The sequence below is a fragment of the Lissotriton helveticus genome, chromosome 10 (assembly GCF_964261635.1).
Source record: "Lissotriton helveticus chromosome 10, aLisHel1.1, whole genome shotgun sequence".
Classification (NCBI taxonomy): Eukaryota; Metazoa; Chordata; class Amphibia; order Caudata; family Salamandridae; genus Lissotriton; species Lissotriton helveticus.
The window spans coordinates 684453142-684473061 of record NC_136071.1 but is presented as its reverse complement, the minus strand read 5'-3'; the positions used below and the strand labels follow the sequence as shown (position 1 = coordinate 684473061).

General features: G+C 44.1%; 1 protein-coding gene across 1 annotated transcript in view; it reads right to left on the bottom strand.

Annotated features, from left to right (window-relative positions):
• GALNT11 (polypeptide N-acetylgalactosaminyltransferase 11) overlaps nt 1-19920 on the bottom strand; it is a 339938-nt gene that overhangs the window by 26293 nt on the left and 293725 nt on the right. The window lies entirely within an intron of this gene.

Below are 19920 nucleotides of genomic sequence, written 5' to 3'. Positions count from 1 at the left end.
GCCACATGGCTGCCCTACCTATCTGTCCAGACTCAGGTTATCAACAAGTCACTGATCCACAGGCTACAAAACCCACCCCACAAGAGATGGACATAAACCCAGAGTGGGACAGGACATTATATCAGCCTCTGCCTATAAATCTGCATTCCTTGCCCACTAGGTGTATCTCCTGTAATAAAAATGGGTTGGGATTATTTCTAGCAAAAAAGCCATTAGCTGTCCCCCTCTTCAATTTGTGTCCCAGCCGATTAATGTTCCATGAACCTGTCCCTGCTGGTTAGACATTTCCTGAGAACTAAGTGATTGCTGTACATTGTTCCGAATCCAAGGTGTCCCCATCTCCCCTATGTCCGCATGGTACTCCAGAGTTGCCTATAACCCTCTCCTTTCAATGAACGGACCCCCCACCATACTGCCTCATGCTTTCATGATGCAGACATGGACTGCCTGTTTCCTCATTGCCTGAGGTGCCTGTCACCTAGCCTTGCGAAACATTTAAAGTACCAAGCCTGAAAAGCACAGAATTTGACAGTCCTTACGACTGACTAATGATCAAACAAGAAGAAAAAAGGAAAATCAGAGGAAGAAAAAAACCCTCAAAGGGCTGCGGAGCAGAATAACACATGGGGAAGTTAATACTATGGTGTTGCGGCTCTGCTTCTGAGGCTCTGTCCTGCCTCTAGGTCTACCCAGTATTCAGGAGGTAGTTGTCTGTAGTCAGCTGCATGTTGCTCAGGAGTCCTCTGTGAGCAGCAATGAACTGGGTTTGTCATACTCTAGTTGTGGCGTTGTCCAACCAGTTGGCCACAGTGCTGCTGTCTCCGGGCCCTTTAATTATAGCACCAGGTGGACCCCTTTCTGTTTCTTGAGTACCACTGGGCACAAGTTTTCTAACCAATCCCACACCTCCTCCGGCGATGTGAAGTACCAGGATTAGCCCTCTGACATGATGTGCAGTCTAGCCGGGAAGAGCATCATATATTGCACATTCATCTTCCGCAACTCCGCTTTTGAATTTTTGAAGTACCTCCGCTTCGGCTGTACGTCTTGTGTATAGCTTGGGAAGAGCAAACCTGTTAAGTGCCAGAAACTGCCAAAACCCCAGAGTTTTCATCCAGAGGGCAGAAGACCGCACTCCACCCTGATTGTTGCTGTACAATATGGAAGTTCAGTTGTCCCTGAGCACTTTCATCAACATACCCCGAAAGAAAGCAGACAGTCCGGCCCAAAGAAGCAAACCAAATCCAGTCACGCAGTGCGCACAGGAGCCAAGTCTGGCATGCCTGTCCCACTTTGGGTGACAAACTGAAGTAAACAAGAAGTGATAGATGAAATGCTTGAATTAATCTCAGATACTGGTAATTACTCGGGCCAAAGACATTACAAGTGGCTGCGATTAATTCAAGCATTCCATCAACACCCTGTTGTTGCTGCAATTTCCTTGCTGGTGACCTCAAACTAGAGAAACCCATCTAGGCTTGCTTGTGTTCAAGTTCAGGGAGGTCCTGGCCTGGCAACCATTTGGGCTGGACTGTTACGATTGGAGCAGGGTCAAGACTGATTTGCATATGACTGGGTCCAAATAGAGGTGGCATGGTGGAAGAAAAACGATGGACTGGAGTGCGTCCTCGAGCAATTGCCAGTGGCTGAGATTAATTCAAGCATTTGATCCATCACCTTGTTATTGTAGTTGCCACCCTAAGTGCGATGGGTATGCCCAGACGTGGGCCCCATGCTCTCTGTGCCAATGGGACTAAAATACACCTGACTGAAAAGCCCCAATCAGGGCGAAAACGGTCTTGGGTTGCTGGCAGTTAACGATGAAGTGTTCCTAATGGAGCAGGATCATGACTGATTGGCACATGTCTTGGTCAAAACTGGGCCGTAATGGTGGTCCAAAATTAGTAGATTGGAGTGCAGCTCTGAGCAATTGCCATTGGGTGAGATTAATTCAATCATGCCATCCATCACCTTCTCGATGTTGCCATAAAAAACCCGGACACACATTTGCTAGCATATATGTACAACATTTCAGAAAATGTAAACACAGCAGCAACAGTCTTTTCGAAGTATAGCCTCCTGGTTTCCAACAAAGATCGCCTATTGTTTGAAGAAATAAAAAGGGGGCCCAAATTTGAATCCCATTAAGTAAATGAGCTCAAGCCTTTACTTTTTTGCTGGGCCAATTATCAAGGTGAACGTCTTACCACTATAAATACCTTAAGACTCAGTTTATCGATAAAAATAATAAAATTATCAAGAAGGTACTGCAGGGAACTCCTGTGCGAGCCATCAAGATGGCATTGTCTGTATAGAGCAAGATGGTTAATGGTCGCGCAACTATCTGGGGCATATCACAGGCTCCGTCCACTAGAAACATCTGTATGTTATTTATGTAGTGAATAAAGAGAAAGGGAGGCAGGATACATACCTACCTTACTGCTCTATGCACGTCGAACTGCTCAGTGCATTCACCATTAAGCACTGAGCCCATGGTTTCAGCATACAATTGCCTTAAAATGTGCATTATGCCCTATTCCACCCCCGCATCAGACAAAATATCCCACAGTATTGGCTGACTTGCAAGCTGAATGCACTCAATAAGTCCATGAAAGCCATATAAAGCAAATCTTTCTTTGCTTGTGTATGCTTCTTATTTTAAATATTTAAATTCAAGCATTGTTCAACAGTGCCTATCTCCTTTCGCACGGTCATCACGCACTCTGTAGAGAAATACCTACTATGCACCCACCGCATGACTGGAATGCAGTCGACAAAGGCTAATTGTTGCTGGGCGGTTCCAGCACGTATGGAACATAGTGCCTGACCTAATTTGCGAAGCGCTCACGTACTGCCTGTGCACCATATAAATTGTTTACCGTACCACATTGTCACTCTCACTAATATTGTCTTACAGGAAATCTATGCAAAAGGCAACTTGAAGCAACAGTGAGTTTGAATCTAAGCTCACTTAGGCATATCTTAGTGCACATGCGCTGAATGATACGGTCCCGAACAAAGTCATATTGACCCTTTTGTGGCACTTAGTAGAAATGTCTGAAACATGTTGACCATATTAAGGGGTACATGAGAGCATTGATATCTCAACAGTACACAAATACTGTTTTTAAACTTGCCCAAGATAACCAAAATTAAAATACCCTTTTGGGTAGGTCGCCTTGAGGCAATTGTAAGTCATTTGCACCTTTTCACTTCACTGAAAAAAACAACCAGCTCCGCTGTAATCAGGCGTTGAAGCACACCTTGGAACCATTCAACTTCCAGGTTGGGAATCCAATGATGAAGCATGTCACCAACTAGGTTGGTGAGTGAGGGTTCTTTTTACCCTGAAGGTCCCCCCCCTACAATTCTGTAAGTAAACCACCCCATAGGGTCATATGTTGGGTAAACAAGTACTCGCTCTTGTTTGATAGTGAAGGGAAGACAAGTGAATATTCTTTCTTTCTCTCTCTTCTGTTTATGATACCTTAGTCGCTTCTCAAACCTCTTCTTGAAGACCCGTTTACATCTAGCTAGTGTATCTTTGTAATACAGCTCACTTTAAAGCCTTTTAAAGGGCACTATGGGCTTTTGTGCAGGCTTTATCAAACTACCCATGCTTTGTCATAGGCTGTGTCCGTGCAGTAATGTACTCTCGAATGTTAACCGTTAATGACACAAATGCTTGACTAAAGGAAACCGCTGGAACTGTATCATCAAGGCGGTTTATAACATGCTCATACTGAGCTGTTATAACATTAGAGAAAAGTCTACCTGTGTCCACATTATTCCATGTTATTGCCAGCCCATTACTGCTCCCCATGTCTTCACCTTGACATAACATTGTGAACTTAGGTCTCACATGAGCCAACCTAAGATCAAACCTAAGCGGATTATGTTCACTCATACATGTTGGAAGAATCAGAATAAATCAATATTACTGGGGGTACATTTGCCCGCAAATGTTGGCAGCACCCTATGCGTTGAGGCACCACTAGCAAACAGGGAATTCTTCTTATTTATACAATTATTTAACGTCTCCTCATAAGAAGTATGACTAAAATGTGTTAGGCTCTCTTCCTCTATATTTGGCAGGCAACAAACCTTCCTAGCATTTGGCGTACACATTTCAATATTAAAAGTCACCTGTCCAAATGATAAAAATATCATTCTTAACAAGCTTTGTACATTAAGGTATTTTTCAAGAGACTGGACCACATTGACACTGCAATATTCAAAGATGCTGTTCTAATATTTGATTAGCAAAAGGTCCCATCCGTTCTAAAATTCATATTTCACAAACTGATCAGGAGACACAAAAAATGTTTTTGTCGGTTTACCTAGCAGGTTCATAGAAATTAGTCGCTAAGCCACCCTTAGCTCTGCCAGGGCTCATGGAATCGCAGGTGAGCAAAAGGAGCTAGATCCTGCTCAGTAAAAAGAACTAATCAACCAAGTTTCTTGGAATCACAGTATGGAATACGCCTGAACAAAGGAACATCCAATCTGGGTGAACCAGTTATATTCCAACTCAAAAGCTTCATGGAATCTTCTTTATTAAGTGAATTATCAATCAGAAGTGGTGTTTATTGGGTTACATTCTCTAACACCACCTTCTCTCCTTTACTTTATTCGGTAGAGGGATTAAAGGCCCTGCCATCGGTTGCATAAACCTGAGAAAACCCAAGCAATTGTCAATCCTAGTTCAGTTAAAACAATTCTGAGTGCAAACTGAAAGCTCAGAAATTAGGGATGACAAGTATTCGGGGCTTGAGGTTGCCTTTTCACCTGGAGACGCTAGCTACTGCTGACAGACTATAAAAGAACCTTAAAGAGACCGCCAAAACATTACTTTGAAGGAGTAACTCTTTCCTCAAAATAAGATGACTGGAAATTACCCACCTAACAGTACTCAATTAATGTTCTAGGACCTCTTCCTATCCAAGGTTCACACCTGATCATACTGATACCATCCAACAGGTACTGTGACCTTCCTAATCTCATATCTCACATCATTCCTTAGCTTATTCCAGCCTTCACATTATTCTCTATCCTCGACCTTATCATCTCCAAAGAAGACTCTATCCAACTCGAATCTATCCAACCCTGTGACTGGTCAGATCATCATATTGTCACATTCTTCATCAATGAAAAAGTCAAATTTAACCCGGCTCAATCCGCCAAGCCCAAAATCTGGAAAAGAGACCTGAAAAAACTCAACCCAAACTCTTTACCCCCTAACAGTTGCAATCTCCTACTTCCCCCTACCGGCACTACGGACGTTCAATCCTTGACTGACCACTATCTCAGCGCAATGACCTCAATAATCAATGAGGCTGCACCTATGCAACTAAAAAGAGTCTCCACTAAAATCTCCAATCCATGGTACGACGGGAGTCTCAATGAGGACAGACGAGCCATGCGAATGGCAGAGCGCACCTGGAGATCAGCTCCCTCTGCACTGCACCTAAGAACATTGAAGAAAAAGAGAAACGCCTACTTCAGGAAAATTAAACGCTCAAAAATAGTTTTCTTCAGCCTCCAGCTCGACCAAGTGAAAAACCGTCCGAGGAAACTGTTTGAGCTAATCAGAACACAATGCAAGGAACAACCCCAGCCACTCAGCAATATGCGCGAGGCTCCCTCCTGTGAAGACTTCTCTGCTTTCTTTATCCAAAAAACTGACAACATAAAGAGCGATCTCATCATTGACGCAAGCCTCTACTCCAAACCTCACTGCATAGCACCCACTGAACCAAAAAGCAATGCTACATGGTCATCCTTTGTCACCTACTCTGAAGAAGAAATTGGCAAACTGCTCAGCACCTTGAAACCATCCAATCACCTCACGGACCCCCTTCCTGCTAACGCTGTAAAAGACTTTACCCCTTTGCTCCTCCCACTCTGGACTAAAATTATCAACAGCTCACTACAACAAGGAACCATCCCTGACTCCCTCAAAGTTGGACAAGTCACACCTTTACTAAAGAAACCTACAGCTGACCCCTCTGATTTAAACAACTACCGTCCTATTACCAATATCCCCACTCTCGCCAAATTGTTGGAAAAATGCGCACAACTACAACTGACAAAACACATTGATCAGTTTGATCTCCTCAACCCTCATCAATCAGGCTTCCGAGCAGGACACAGTACAGAAACTGCTATGACCCACATAATTGAGGACGCCCTTCAAATCCTAGATCAAAACGATACCTGCCTCCTCATCCTTCTTGATCTGTCTTCAGCATTCGACACCGTTAAACATGAGAATTTACTCGATCTCCTAAACAAAAGAATGGGTCTGTCTGGAACTGTTCTTCAGTGGTTCACCTCCTTTCTACACAACCGATCTCAAAAATTCAAGAGCAACAACATGATGTCCGCTCCAATACCTGTATCGTTAGGTGTCCCCCAAGGATCCTGCCTATCCCCTACCTTGTTCAACCTAGTTATGGAACCTCTCACCTCCTTGCTACAAGCATCCAATGTACACTTTCACATGTACGCCGATGATACCCAACTATATCTCAAATTACAATCCCCCAAAGACATTTTGCTCCTGAACTCAACGATCAGAAGCACCCAATCCTGGCTTGCCGATAATCATCTCAAACTCAATGCTCTGAAAACTGAGTTCCTTCTTATCTCACCTCCCACTAAGATCTCTACCACTCAAAGTTGGCTTAAACACCTAACTGCACTCAATGTCCAACCCACCATCGTGGACTCAGCAAAATCTTTAGGCATAACACTTGACACCAATCTCAACATGCAGCAACATATCAGCAAGGCAACCAAGGGAGCGAACCACCAAATCAATACCCTGAGGAAACTTAAACCCTTCCTCCCTGCCAAAGACTTCCAAACTGCAGTACAAGCACTAGTCATCCCTCGAATAGAATATGGCAGCATCGCCCTCTGCGGACTCCCCCTAACTACTACCGCACCCCTAAGAGCTTCTCTAAACGCTGCAGCGAGACTCATCACTGGGTCAAAAAAACACTCACATATCTCCCCTGACTTGAAATACCTGAACTGGCTGCCTTTTGAAGCCAGAATACATCTGAAAATCGCCTGCATGACGCACAAGGCTGTCCACCTGAGCTCACCCGGCTATCTCACTCAGAAGTTGACAATTTCTGGCGGCTCTAGACACACCAGAGGCACAAACAATCTTCTGCTGAAGCCTCGAAGATTCCGGAAGGAAAAAACTTATAAACGCTCCTTCTCAGGAATGGCACCCAGGATCTGGAACTCACTTCCTCCCGAAACGAGGCGTATCTCCTCCTCTACACTGTTTAAGAAAGAAGTAAAAGCTATCCTCATGGCTAAATACACTTGAAGTATTATTTTGAAATCTTTTAAGACTCTGCACCGATCTGTACTACTTGTTCGACCCCTTTGCTTATTTGTTTTACTTGTATTATCGACTTACGTGATTTTCTATGCTCCCACGTATTTGTACTATTAGCATTACTGACGTACCTGTTTGACTATGTTCCCTCATGTTCCCCCTCTCTATGTCTATGGGAGGTATCAAGCACAGAAGAGGATTCTCACAAACGTGACCACTACACCCTGCCTGTACATTCGGTGAGTGCCACCTCCGTTTAACATGTGTATAAGCTCCGTTGGTTAGGTTTGGTTTGGTTAGGAGCAATAAAAGACTGAACCTCGGTGCCTATGTATATTCTCTCTCCAGTGACAACTCTGATCAAATTTAAACACGTAGCCATGGTGGCCTTCAAAGCATCCATCCTTTTCAAAACAGTATTACATGAGTCCTTCACATGAGACTCCAAGGAACATAAATTACTTTCTGTGATCATCTCTACCTGGTACTTAAAGCTCAGAACATCCACTGTCTCCCAGGCCAAACTTTTTGGGCCATGAACATCCTTCTGAAAGTCCATACTTGCTGAATGAAAATGTTGAACTCTCGTTTACCTCAGGACGCTGGCACATGTGGCCGTCTTAGAATTCTTGGCTGGAGGCAACGCCATGTGCTCCATTGGTGAGGCCTCCTCACTTGGCAGGGAATCATTTGTGACACAAGCATTATTCTGACCTATAATAGGAACTGCTGACTCTGCCTACCGCCGGCCATTATGAGGGGGATTAGCAAAATCCAAAGTGCTGGCCATTTCCTTAGCCGTCAATGCGTTTTAAGTCTTTACTGTATATTGCTTATTTCTTTGTTAATGACCCCGCCCCTCGTTATATTTGTTAAAAGAAGGTATGTTAGAAATGGGGGTCTCTAGTTGGAAGTATGCACACTGTACAAATAGGGACCCTTCCTTCTAGTTAGGATAAGAGTGTTATACACCTAGATAACCCCTGCTCTCCTCATTGGCAGCTTGGCACGAGCAGACAGGCTTTTCTCAGAGGCAATGTGTAAAGCATTTGTACATAAACACACAGTAACACAGTGACAACACTAAAAATGGACACTGCACCAGTTTAGAAAAATAAAGTATCTTTATCTACACCAAACAAGACCATGACAAAAATCCATCATACATAACTTAAAATATGACCTTTAAAAGGTTTCAAGCAATTCTGTCCGTAGAATTCTATGGAAGCGTGATTTTAATACTAAGTGCCTCAAATATGTCAAAAATCCACAAGGCAAAACAGCTGCAGAGGATGGAAGCATCGAAAAACACAGTGATGCGTCCATTCCGGAATCCTTGGGGAGGCGATGGGACAGTTCGAATCCTGACTCTAGGTGGAAGTGATGCATTGATTCCAAAACTGTTTTGGTCTGTGGGTGTTGCATTGGCGATGTGTGGCACACAGGCCCAATGCGTGGTAATCTGTGACGCGCTGGAGGTCGATGCAGCAGCAGCAAACAGGCGCTGCAGCGAATTCTTCAGCCGTGGTCCCACAATGTGTAATTTCTTGTAGCCGCACAGCAGGGCCTGTGTCAGAATCAGTGGGAGGTCTCGGACTTCGGAGACGGGTGCGGTGGACTTAGCGTGCAGCGGTTCTTTGGGCCGCTGACAGGAGCATCGTCTGTTTCTCCGACCGCACCGGGCTGTGCGTCTGGATTTTCTCCCACAGAGCGGTGCTGGGTTGAAAAATATGGCTGCAAGAAGGGTGAAGCATCGATTTTACAGGTTTCTTCAGTTCTTGATAGTTCTTTGCAGCAGGAACAACCTCCAATGGCCCAGAACTGGGTGTGGCCACAAGGCAGGTCAGAACTCCCAGCAGGGGAGTTCAAGGAAGCTGCAGGTGAAGTCTTTGTGTCCCTGAAACTTCGTAACAGGTGGCAAGCTCTACATCAAGTCCTTGGAGATCTTTAAGCAGGATACCTCAACAGGGTAAAAGTTCAGTCCTTTACACTGCCCACCGACAGAAACAGCAACTGCAGGTCCACCCAGCAAAGTAACACACAGCAAAGGGGGCAGCAGGTCTAATACTTATACCCCCTTTTTCCTTTGAAGTCTTTGTTCAGAAAGTCTCTCTTGCTCTGTCCTCCCTGGTCCAGTTTCACTACAGGAGTGGAGAAAGCGTTGTGCAGAGCAGCCTATTCAGGTGCTAGTGACATCTCCTCCCACCACTCTAGCCCAAGACGGCCCATCAGCATATGCTGGTCACACCTCAGCTCCCTTTGTGTGAGTGTCTGGAGTGAATTCACAAACAGCCCCAGTCAGTCTAAAACCAGATGGTGAATCCACAAGCAGAGGCACACAGCATGGTTAAACAAGTAAATGGCCACTTTCTAAAAGTGATACCAAAGGGGATGATGGACATTGTTCAACCTTCTGTCCATCAACTGTTGTTTTTGCGTTTGTCACCCCGAGTGGGACGGGTATGCTCAAACGTGAGTCCCGTGCTCTCCATGCCACTGGAATAAAGCTATCCTGGCTGATGAGGGCTGAAAGCCCGAAACCGGTCCGAGGATGCTTGTTTCCAGTACAGGGAGGACCTGGCTTGGCAGTTCGGGCTAGACTGTTCCCATGGGGCACAGGGTCAAGACTGATTTACATATGGCTGGGTTCAAACTGGAATGGCATGGTGAGCACAAAAACGATGGATTTAGGCCCAGATCTTTGTTTTGGGGTGAATGTATGACATTGTCCTGCATTCGGTCCAACAACTGTTGTTTTTGCATTTGTCACCCCGAGTGGGACGGGTATGCTCATACGTAAGCTGGAATCAAGCTATGCTGGCTGATGAGGGCTGAAAGCCCGAAACCGGTCCTAAGATGCTTGTTTCCAGTCCAGGGAGGACCTGGCTTGGCAGTTCGGGCTGGACTGTTCCCATAGAGCATAGGGTCAAGACTGATTTGCATACGGCTGGGTCCAAACTGGAATGGCGAGCAAAAAAACGATGGATTTAGGCCCAGATTTTTGTACTGGGGTGAATGTTTGACATTATTCTGAATTCTGCCCATCAACTGTTGTTTTTGCACTTTCTAAAAGTGGCATTTTCAAACACACAATTTAAAAACCACTTTTATTAGAAGATGTGTTATTAAATTCTGAATCTGGAGAGCCCAAACTCCTAATCTCGATCTGTTCCCAATTGAGGGTTACTCTTATAAAATGTTACAAGGCAGCTCCAATAATTGCCTACGGGAGAGCTAGTCTTTGCAGTGGTGAAAAACGAAATACAACCCGTAAAACACTCCGGTACATGTCCTACCTTTCACTTACACAGCACCCTGCCCATGGGGGTACTTTGGGCCTTCCTTAGGGGTGAGATGCATGTAAGAAAAGGGAAGCTTAGGGCCTGCAAATGGGTGCACTTGCCAGGTCAGCATGGCATTTAAAAACTGTGCACGCAGATACTGTAGTGGCAGGTCTGAGACACATTTGAAAGGCTACTTGTGTGCACGGCACACACAGTGCACTTTACTAGGGACTTACCATTAAATCAAATATGCCAATCATGAATAAACAATCAAAGTTTACACAGGGAGAACTTGCACTTTGGTACTGATCAGGAGTGGCAAAGTGCCCAGCAAAAACAAAATCCAGCACACAATCAAAAATACAGGAGGTAGAGGCAAAAAGACAGGGGAAACCACGCCAAAGATCCCAGGTCTAACAAGGTATTATGCTGGTTGCAACCAAGATTTCTTTAAAAAGAGGGGTGCCTGGGAAGCTACAGGCGAAAGGAGGGCAGGCCTAGCCCAGCCTCTTTTGGGCTCAGAAGGACCTGTCTTGGCCCTCTCTATGTGTCTCTAGCGTGTCCCTCATTGTGGGAATGAACGCAGGTTTTGTGGTGTTTGGGAACCCCACTTCCTCTCCACCAGGTGTGCCCAGCTGCAATGGAGTTTGGACCTTGCATTTCCCAGGTCAATGAAGAGATGTCCCATGCTACGGGAATGCATACTGGCTTTTGATTCTTGCATGCTCACATGATGTCAATGCCAGGCAGCCAAAGTGCCTCAAGCTGAGATCCCAAGGAAAGATGACTGGGGTGTAGAATACCCAGCATGTGTACACGTTTGCTGGAAAAAGCAACATTAAAGATAAGCTTGAACACTGATGGCAAAATGGGACACGGATTGTGTTTTTGAGTTTAAGGGCTGAGAAGACCATCGGGAAGAAGACAGGGGTAAATTTCAATATTTCCCACAACTGGCCCACAGCCGGCCCTACCCCTGACCCAACCCTCACTCTCACTCTCACTCTCACTATCACATGCCTTCTGCTGGGAGCGCAATTATCTCCATAATCAGTGCTTACAATGCAGATTGGGGCCCAGTAATTATGAGTCTGCTTGACTATTCCCCATTTTGGGGAGAAAGCTCTGTATTTGCACGGTGCAATTACTGGGAAGAATGGGCAAATCTGGACACAGAGATTTCAGCAACCCTGCATGGTTCAACTTATAATTGGGCCTAAGAGATTCACCACAATGGTACTGTGGGTCCTGGATTTGGCAAGGAGCACGTCTGGGCTGTTCTACATGTTTCTGCTACCTCTGGTAGGAGTGCCTTACCTTTCTACAGTTGTCTACTCACGCTGTACACTATAAGTGCAGGAGTTCATAAGTCAAATTTATTTTATCCACTTGTATTTATAAAGCTTTAAGACCTGAGAAGCAAACAAAGACGACATGGCTGGGAGGAAATAACAGTTGTTTGGCGCATACCAGAAGTAATATTAAGGAAATATGTTATTGTTAGAAATGTAGGACATCTGCTGATGTAATTCTGGTCCCACCTTTTTTTTAATACAGCTTCAACAAAATCCGATCAGGTTTTGCAGATATTCAGTCTACACATGAAACAATTTGAAGGTGAAATAAAACTGATCATCTTAAATAATGGCCGTTTCATATTAAAGATGAAATTGTAATTTGTCTGAGTGGTGTAAGGCAATGGGTCGGGGGAGGGGGGATTGCATCACATCTATGGTAAAGTTAATTTAATAGGATGCACATATTCTCTATTTGAGTCAGAACGGTAAGTGAGGAGGTGGAACCACTGGTTCAAGCAAAAGAAATTGCATCAAGGTTATAAATAAGAAACATCTTCAGTGCACATAGCGTCTGTAAAATATTTTGGCATGCCCTGTGTGAGCTCGGATGCTCAGACCCCGTTCATTGGTGCGTGGTGCGGCAGTCGCCAGATGTAAAGTGAGGACCACACTGATTCATCAAAGGAAAGATTAGCCGGTGAGTTAATTTTTTCACATTAGGGCTCATGGAAGTTCAGGAGACTCCATCCTGCCTTTAACTAGAAAAATTAATTCATGGTGGGCTTTGCGACTTCCTGGAGGTGGATGGGGAGTCATTGGGTAGGACTCTATAGGATAGGTTGATCCTCGAAAGCAAGTTCTGAACACAAAGCACATTTAAAAAGGGGGTTTGGCCTCTGAGCACTACTCCTCTAGACTGGGCACGCTGCTCCACGAGATTTGGGGAGGAGAGTAGAGGTGCTACCCTTAACTTATCAAGTCCTGGATCCCTTGGCCATATGATGGTAGGTGTGGCAGCTGAAGGCAGCACGGTCATGATGGTTTCTTTACAGGGCCTTCAACTAAAACAAAATGGAAAGAACTACACTTGCAACACAAACAAGACAAGACTATCCAAAAAGTGAACATCCCTAGAAGTGAAGTCGGTTAGTGTGTACAGACAAGAGCAGTGAGTTGAACTAGGCAAGAGATTCTTTAGTTTTCAACAGGCTATTTAATCAAATATACTTTAACATGAAGCGAAGTGGGAGAATTGTGAAAAATAAGCCAGAGTGACCCCTGGGATTCAGAATGGCAGGCAAGAGACAGGGAAAAGTATGGGCGAATTTTGCGGATCCCCGGTCCGCGAATTCGCGCGAAATGGCAAAAAAATCTGCGAATTCGCAGATTTTCCCGCGAACTTGCGGATTTTTTTTGCCATTTGCAACAATGTGATGTCGTGTACCCTAGTGTGTGTGTGTGTGTGGCGGGGCCAAAGGGCGGGGCTTCCATGCGAGTTCACATGCCTCTTGTTTATAAAGGGTCAGAGACCGATTCTAAAACCATACCCACTAACAAGAGATGTCAATCTTTTCTATCTGCCTATTCATTATATTTTATTTTATATAGTGTGCTATAGTACATAGTTCCTCACTTCTACGCGTTTTCAGCATAAGGCGTTATTACTACTAAATTTAATGGTATTTAATTTATGTACCTTTGTGAAAATATCAACTGGTTTAATACACAGCAGACCCTGGATTATGCCATTAACCTGAACATGAAAGAGGTATCATGGTGAGGCAGGATGTCCTTCGATAATACCTCTCTTTGGTTGGAGGGGGAGGTCGGACTTCGGAGTATCTTTCAGAGACTGTACTTTGCAGACACAATGTAACTAATTTTGTTTCATTTAATGAATTATTGCCCACTAGGGCGCGATAGTTACCGGTAGGGAAACCTACCTTAGAGCTAGTGATTGAAACAAAGCTCTAGTGAGGATAAATTGTGTGTCGAAAAAATTGTGTCGATAAAAGTTTTGTTGAAAACACACAGACATTTAATTCTAATTTAACAAGATTTTCTTTCTATGTAGTTCTAACGCAATTATTATGTTATTTGTGTCCACTTCACTTTAAACACACTTTTATTTTGAAAGAAAGACATTTGAGTGAATTAACTCTGTCGCAAGTCTGTTGTCAATGTCTTATTCATCACATGATTGTTTATTTAATTGTGCAACATACGAGACCATTCTTCGTGATCAAGGGGTTGTCCCCGAAACGCGTTGGGTCTTGATACTTTGCTGAAATAAAATACCGCTTTCTCAACAATCGTGTCTACGGCGTGCTGTTTTGGAAAGAGGAGGCAGCATTTTGGAAAGATATATATATAAAGCTCTATTGGTATTTGTGATTAGGGCACAGACAACAGACCAGAAAAACTCCTTAAATATTTGTTCTGTGCTCCTTGTAGTCCTTAATGTACACCTATGACGTGAGAATTGGCACTGTGCAGAATCTGCTGGTATAAATGACTCAGAACAAACACCTAGAGATCACAGACAATTCTTTGGGTCTGGGTTGGGGACACCAAGAAGCAAGCACCTGCCTCTTTGCACTCACCTACATGGGGTTCCCACCACACACTGGCCACACCCATTGTTTCCCACCATCAACCTCTGCTACCAGCAGGCAGTACTTGGCAGCCCATTGCTAGGGTATGAGTGACTCAGACGTCAGTTATCACTGAGTGATGCTTAGTATCCCCTTATGTTTCCCATCAGCAGGCACCAATTATCAGACCCACTGAAAAGATTCCAGTGGCACACAGTGACATGGCCACTGGTCGCTCTTTGGCAATTAAGGAAGTTGTCTCCAACCTGGGCACCTGACTTGGTGTTTCTGTTCTTCAATCCCCTTTGGCTGCATAAGGAAGTGGCATGAAAGTGTGCCAAATCTTTCAGGGACAATATCCCAGCAAGTCTCCAGAGTTGGGTATTTTCAAATCCCAAAGTCACATACAGCATTTGCTCTTTAATGAGTTATGTAATCAGCATTATACCAAAATAATCAAGTTGAGTAAGGGAGTTGCATTATATTGAATCTGATCTAACAAACTCCAAATGGTTACTGTTGTATAATACCTAGTGTAGCTCTTGCTGTTGTCTCTGCCCTTGGGAATTTCCCGCTCACCTCTGACATTTCCGGTCCACTCTCTGTGATCTGTCTGATGTAGTTTGCTTAACAGGTTTTTTTGTGGAGGACACCGAGTAGAACTGTAAACAGGCCACCAACACACTACTAAGGTGTCCCTGCCTTTTCCTACCGATTGGCTGCGATTTCCCTGCCTCTTCAGGTGGCTGGTAGCAAAGAGCTCTTGCTTCTGGATCTCTCCAGTGATGTGGCCTGTGAGCTGGGGTTGCCTGGTTTATTTCTGGCAGCTGCTATATATGGGCTCCCACACTCTCACGGTCCATTTCTGAAAACTCCATGAGGAACTAGTGTTGATCATCTGACCTTTACCTTGAAGATCAACACCAAAGAAGTGAAGTCCTGAAATTCATACTGGACCAAAAGTGAAATGCAACCATCTGAGTTTCAAACATTGCGTGCATAAACATCCTTTCGATAGCAGCAGCTAACTGGGCAGAAGCACTCTGCAAACATCATCTAAATGATAGTGTCTTACAAGCCAATGCAAATCTTTATTACACTATCAATGACACATGAAATATTGCCTTTTCTCATGACCCGCAACCCCACCTGGCTAAATACAAGAGATTAATTTGTCAAAGTTTGAGTACAGCTTTCTTGTCTTTACCAAGAACGTTGCTTAAAATATATATCCATCAAGAATACCCAATGGGGGTATTTCCAGCCAATGTCTCCTGCAGTATATGGAAAGCTTAAAGATGGCGTCCTAGTGCTTCTTTACCTCAGCACAACATATCACATGTCCTCATTACTTACATCAATGCAAGACAATGAGGGGTCATTCAGAGGTTAATGTGGAGATGGAACACTGCCATAATTCAGCTAGGTTGTTGCCCTGACAAGCTTGTTGTTTCCTCGCTCTGTTTAGAGATGGGGTTGTGTTGGGGTTTCAAAAGTGGATCCTCAATTGACTCTGCTGTCAGAAACCACTGATGTGACTGCTTGTATGCCGAAGGGCAATCCGATCACAATAACAGTCATCCTGCTCTCTTTGAAACAGGACGACTGTCAGTAGATTTTCAGGTTCCCAGGTAGGGAAATCACTGAATGGCCATTACAAGCATGTCTATAAACTCCCTGCACATGGTGGTATTTGGATTTTTTTGTTTTTCAAGAACTAACTCCAGCTTCGAGAGTTTGCTGAGCGGGTGCATCAACCATGACGCCCACTTGGCAAAGCTTCACTGACTTCAATTGGGAAACTAGAGCAGTGGCTCCACCGAAGGCAGCGAGATCCCTGCCTGCTGAGGATCTTTAAACATGGTGGGTGGTTGGACCACTGATTACAGAAAAGACGGCTGTGGTAAAATGAGCCGGATAAACTAGTTGTACTGGGTCAACCAGTACAAACCCACAAATTATAACACTATATTGTAAATGAGAGATGCAATCTATAACTCTGTGATTTAGTATAATATTGATATGCCAAATTGAGTCACTAAAGCAAAGTCCTGGTCATTGTATCTTAAAATTAGAAAACCGAGTTCATCCATGCCTTCTTATTTTAGTAAAACAATTCTTTATTTGATTTTCTAGAACATAAAACAATAAAGAATTGTTTTAAGAAAATTAGAAGGTGTGGCTGGACTGAATTATCAACTTGAAGATACAGTGACCAGGACTTAGATTCAGTGATTCAATTTGGCATATTAATAAGTTTGTACAAATGCCCAGATTGATAAAGAACGCTTATCTTGATTAAAATACTCGGTGACAGACCAGCCACCATATTTTCAAAGACCCCATATATATTAGTTTAACAATAACTACACTAATTTGGCAAAAGTAGCTAAATGTGGACAATCGAGAAAAGGCGCTTAAGTCAAAAGACAAAAACAGCACTCATTCTTTAAAGAGTCCTGAATTATCACTTTAGCACCATAAGCCCACTGGCTACTTACTTGTAATTTACAGTTGTTTTTCAAATTAAAAGCTAAACATTTTATTTTTTAATTGTTTTCAACAGAATATTCCAACTCAACTGTGCAGGATCTTCCTGTTTGCCTGAACAAAATAGTGCTTAACAATTGCTTCATTTATATGAGTCCGAATTTGACTTCTCTGAATATTATTCTCTGATTGACTATGCTCAGCATTAATTTAATTTAATATTCAATAATCTCTCACTTTGACTCTACAAAATGTGTCTTCACACGCATTAATGGCCTATAACAAATATTTTCTATATCAGACAGCAAAACAATCTTGCCCACTTCATCAGGGACCAACATACACATGTGATACACCTTTCCAACCTCACACAGAAAATGTGATTTACATAACTATAAATCAGCAAACACAAATCATGTATTCATTTCAGACACCATTGTTGAATTCAACTTGTAACTTCTAATCCACACTGAAACCTGGCTGAACACCAATTCACAGATGATAATAGATATAGTGGTCCCTCATGGGTGTTCCATCATCAGTTCTGACAGAGGTTATGCGCCTGAAGGAGGAACTGCTCTAAGCCACTAAAACTCCTTATATGCAAAAATCCTAAAACACAAACCTATTCCGCTTTGAGATCCCTAAAAGTAGCATGTGATTAACCTTATACTGAGACATACACATAATTTACCATACTCCCGCTAAAGGGGTTAGGGCCAGGTCCAGGCATCCTATGCACACTTAATACAATTCCTTTTAGATATTTTCTGCAGTAGGCCCCCAAGGAGGTTCCCAACCAAGGAGTCTGCCAGTCAGTTTATGGAGGAAAGGCGTTTGAGGGGGTGCGAAATGAGGGACCACCAGGAGAAGCCAGCAGCATCGGCCTTATGCTGGCCACTTCCGCCCTTCTGGGAGACAACCACATCCCTAGGGCCTCACCTACACCCCTCCTCCACCGCTCCGCTCCTCCTAACTCTCGAAGTACGCTCCCAATAACTTTCTCCACTCTGCTCCTGCGTGCCGTGTCTTGCCAAAATTTGGCCACGGAGCAGGACCTGCAAATCACCGGGAGAGATCGCAGCCGTGCTGAGTCTCACTGCCGTCCTTCTACCTGTGTGCGTCCTCTGTGGTGACCTTCCGCGTGTGTGCCACCGCACAGCAACCGTTCAGAAACCTTTAGAAACAAAAAAACAGGTATCCACTTAAAACACAAACACACACACACACACACACACACACACAAACCCACACAAACCCACACACACACACACAAACCCCCACACACACACACACACACACACACACACACACACACACACACACACGCACACCCCCCCCCCCCCCCCGACGTAGTAATCATCAACCTCTCAAAGATCAAATGCCTCAATCCTCTTGAAGCAGAGAACACTAAATAGGGTTCAAGAATCCACTCTACCCTAAGGTATTAATTCAGCCTGTCCAGAATTCAACAATGTTTAGAGGTAAACTCTTTGTAAGCCAAAATGAAACTGTTTATCTGTTATTGATATCCTTAAAAATGTAGATTTATACCTAAATTCTAGTAGAGCTGCACCGACTCATAAAACCCAATGTTTTCTGACAATCTGATGACCAAAGAAATTCTTCAAGGTTTGGAAAGATAAGAGATGTACCAAATGAGCCTATCTGCCCTTAAATCACCACCAAAAAGTGCAATAACAATATTATTACCACAAAAGTATCTTTTTACTAGAGCATTTTCAAAATACCATAAACATGCCAAAATAACTCTTTCCTGTTGTAAATATCAACACAAACCTCAACCCCAACTCCCCACCGCATACAAAGTCCTTTTCAATCCAAGGACAAACACAAAGAATATCAAATTTACTTATTAGATAAAATCTTCTCCATTAAGAAATCGGTGATCTCAACAAATGGACAGCCTCAAAGTATCTGCGGAGTCCTAGCTCTCAAGGCAGCAGGGATAACTTTAGACAACAAATCAAGGTGACGGATGAAATGCTTGAATCTCAGCTACTGGCAATCGCTGTGATCACATCAGAATCCATCGATTTTTCATCCAAACTGTCATCTCAGAGTTTGGACCAGCCATATGTTATGTTAGGTGGAATTGTAAATCGCGCTTATCACCCCGAGGGGTGGGTATCCAGGCACAGGAGTAGATGAGTTCGCCGATCAGTGTCCTAGTTAACAGCCAGATCTTTAGTTTCTTGCGGAACTCAAGTAGTGATGGGGAGTTCCTGATGTGATGTGGAAGGTCATGCTAGCATTTGGCTGAGATGTAGGAGAAAGAGCATCCTCCTGATCTGCTTCTGAGGATACAGGGTATCTGAGCGAGGTAGAGTATAGCTGAGCGCAGTTGCCTGGTAGGTTGGCAGAAGTTAAGGCGGTGGTTGAGGTAGGCAGGTTTGGCATTGTGGAGGGCTTTGCTTGTCTGAGTGAGCAGTCTGAATTGGTAGCGCTCCTGAACAGGTAGCCAGTGTAGTGCTACAAGGAGGGGTGTGATGTGTGCACTGCAGGGGATGTTGCGGATTAGTCTCGCGGCGGCGCTCTGGGTGATCTGGAGGGTTTGTATGAGTGGATTTGTGATGCTGCCGTAGAGTGCATTACCTTGGTCTAGTCTGTTGGTGGTGATGGGCCCAGGTGACTGTGCCTAAGTTGTCGATGGAGAGCCATTTGAATATCTTGCAGAGCATATATAGGATGACGAAACAGGATGAGGTGATGACGTTCACCTGTCTGACCATAATTGGTCTGTTGTCCAAGATGATACCCAGGTTTTTTACCGTTGTCAGTGGGGGTGGGGGTGGGGGCCAGGTCAGTTGGCCACCAGGAGGAGTCCCATGGAGAGCAAAGCCATCTTGTCCCTGCTACAGTGGAACAGTCCAGCC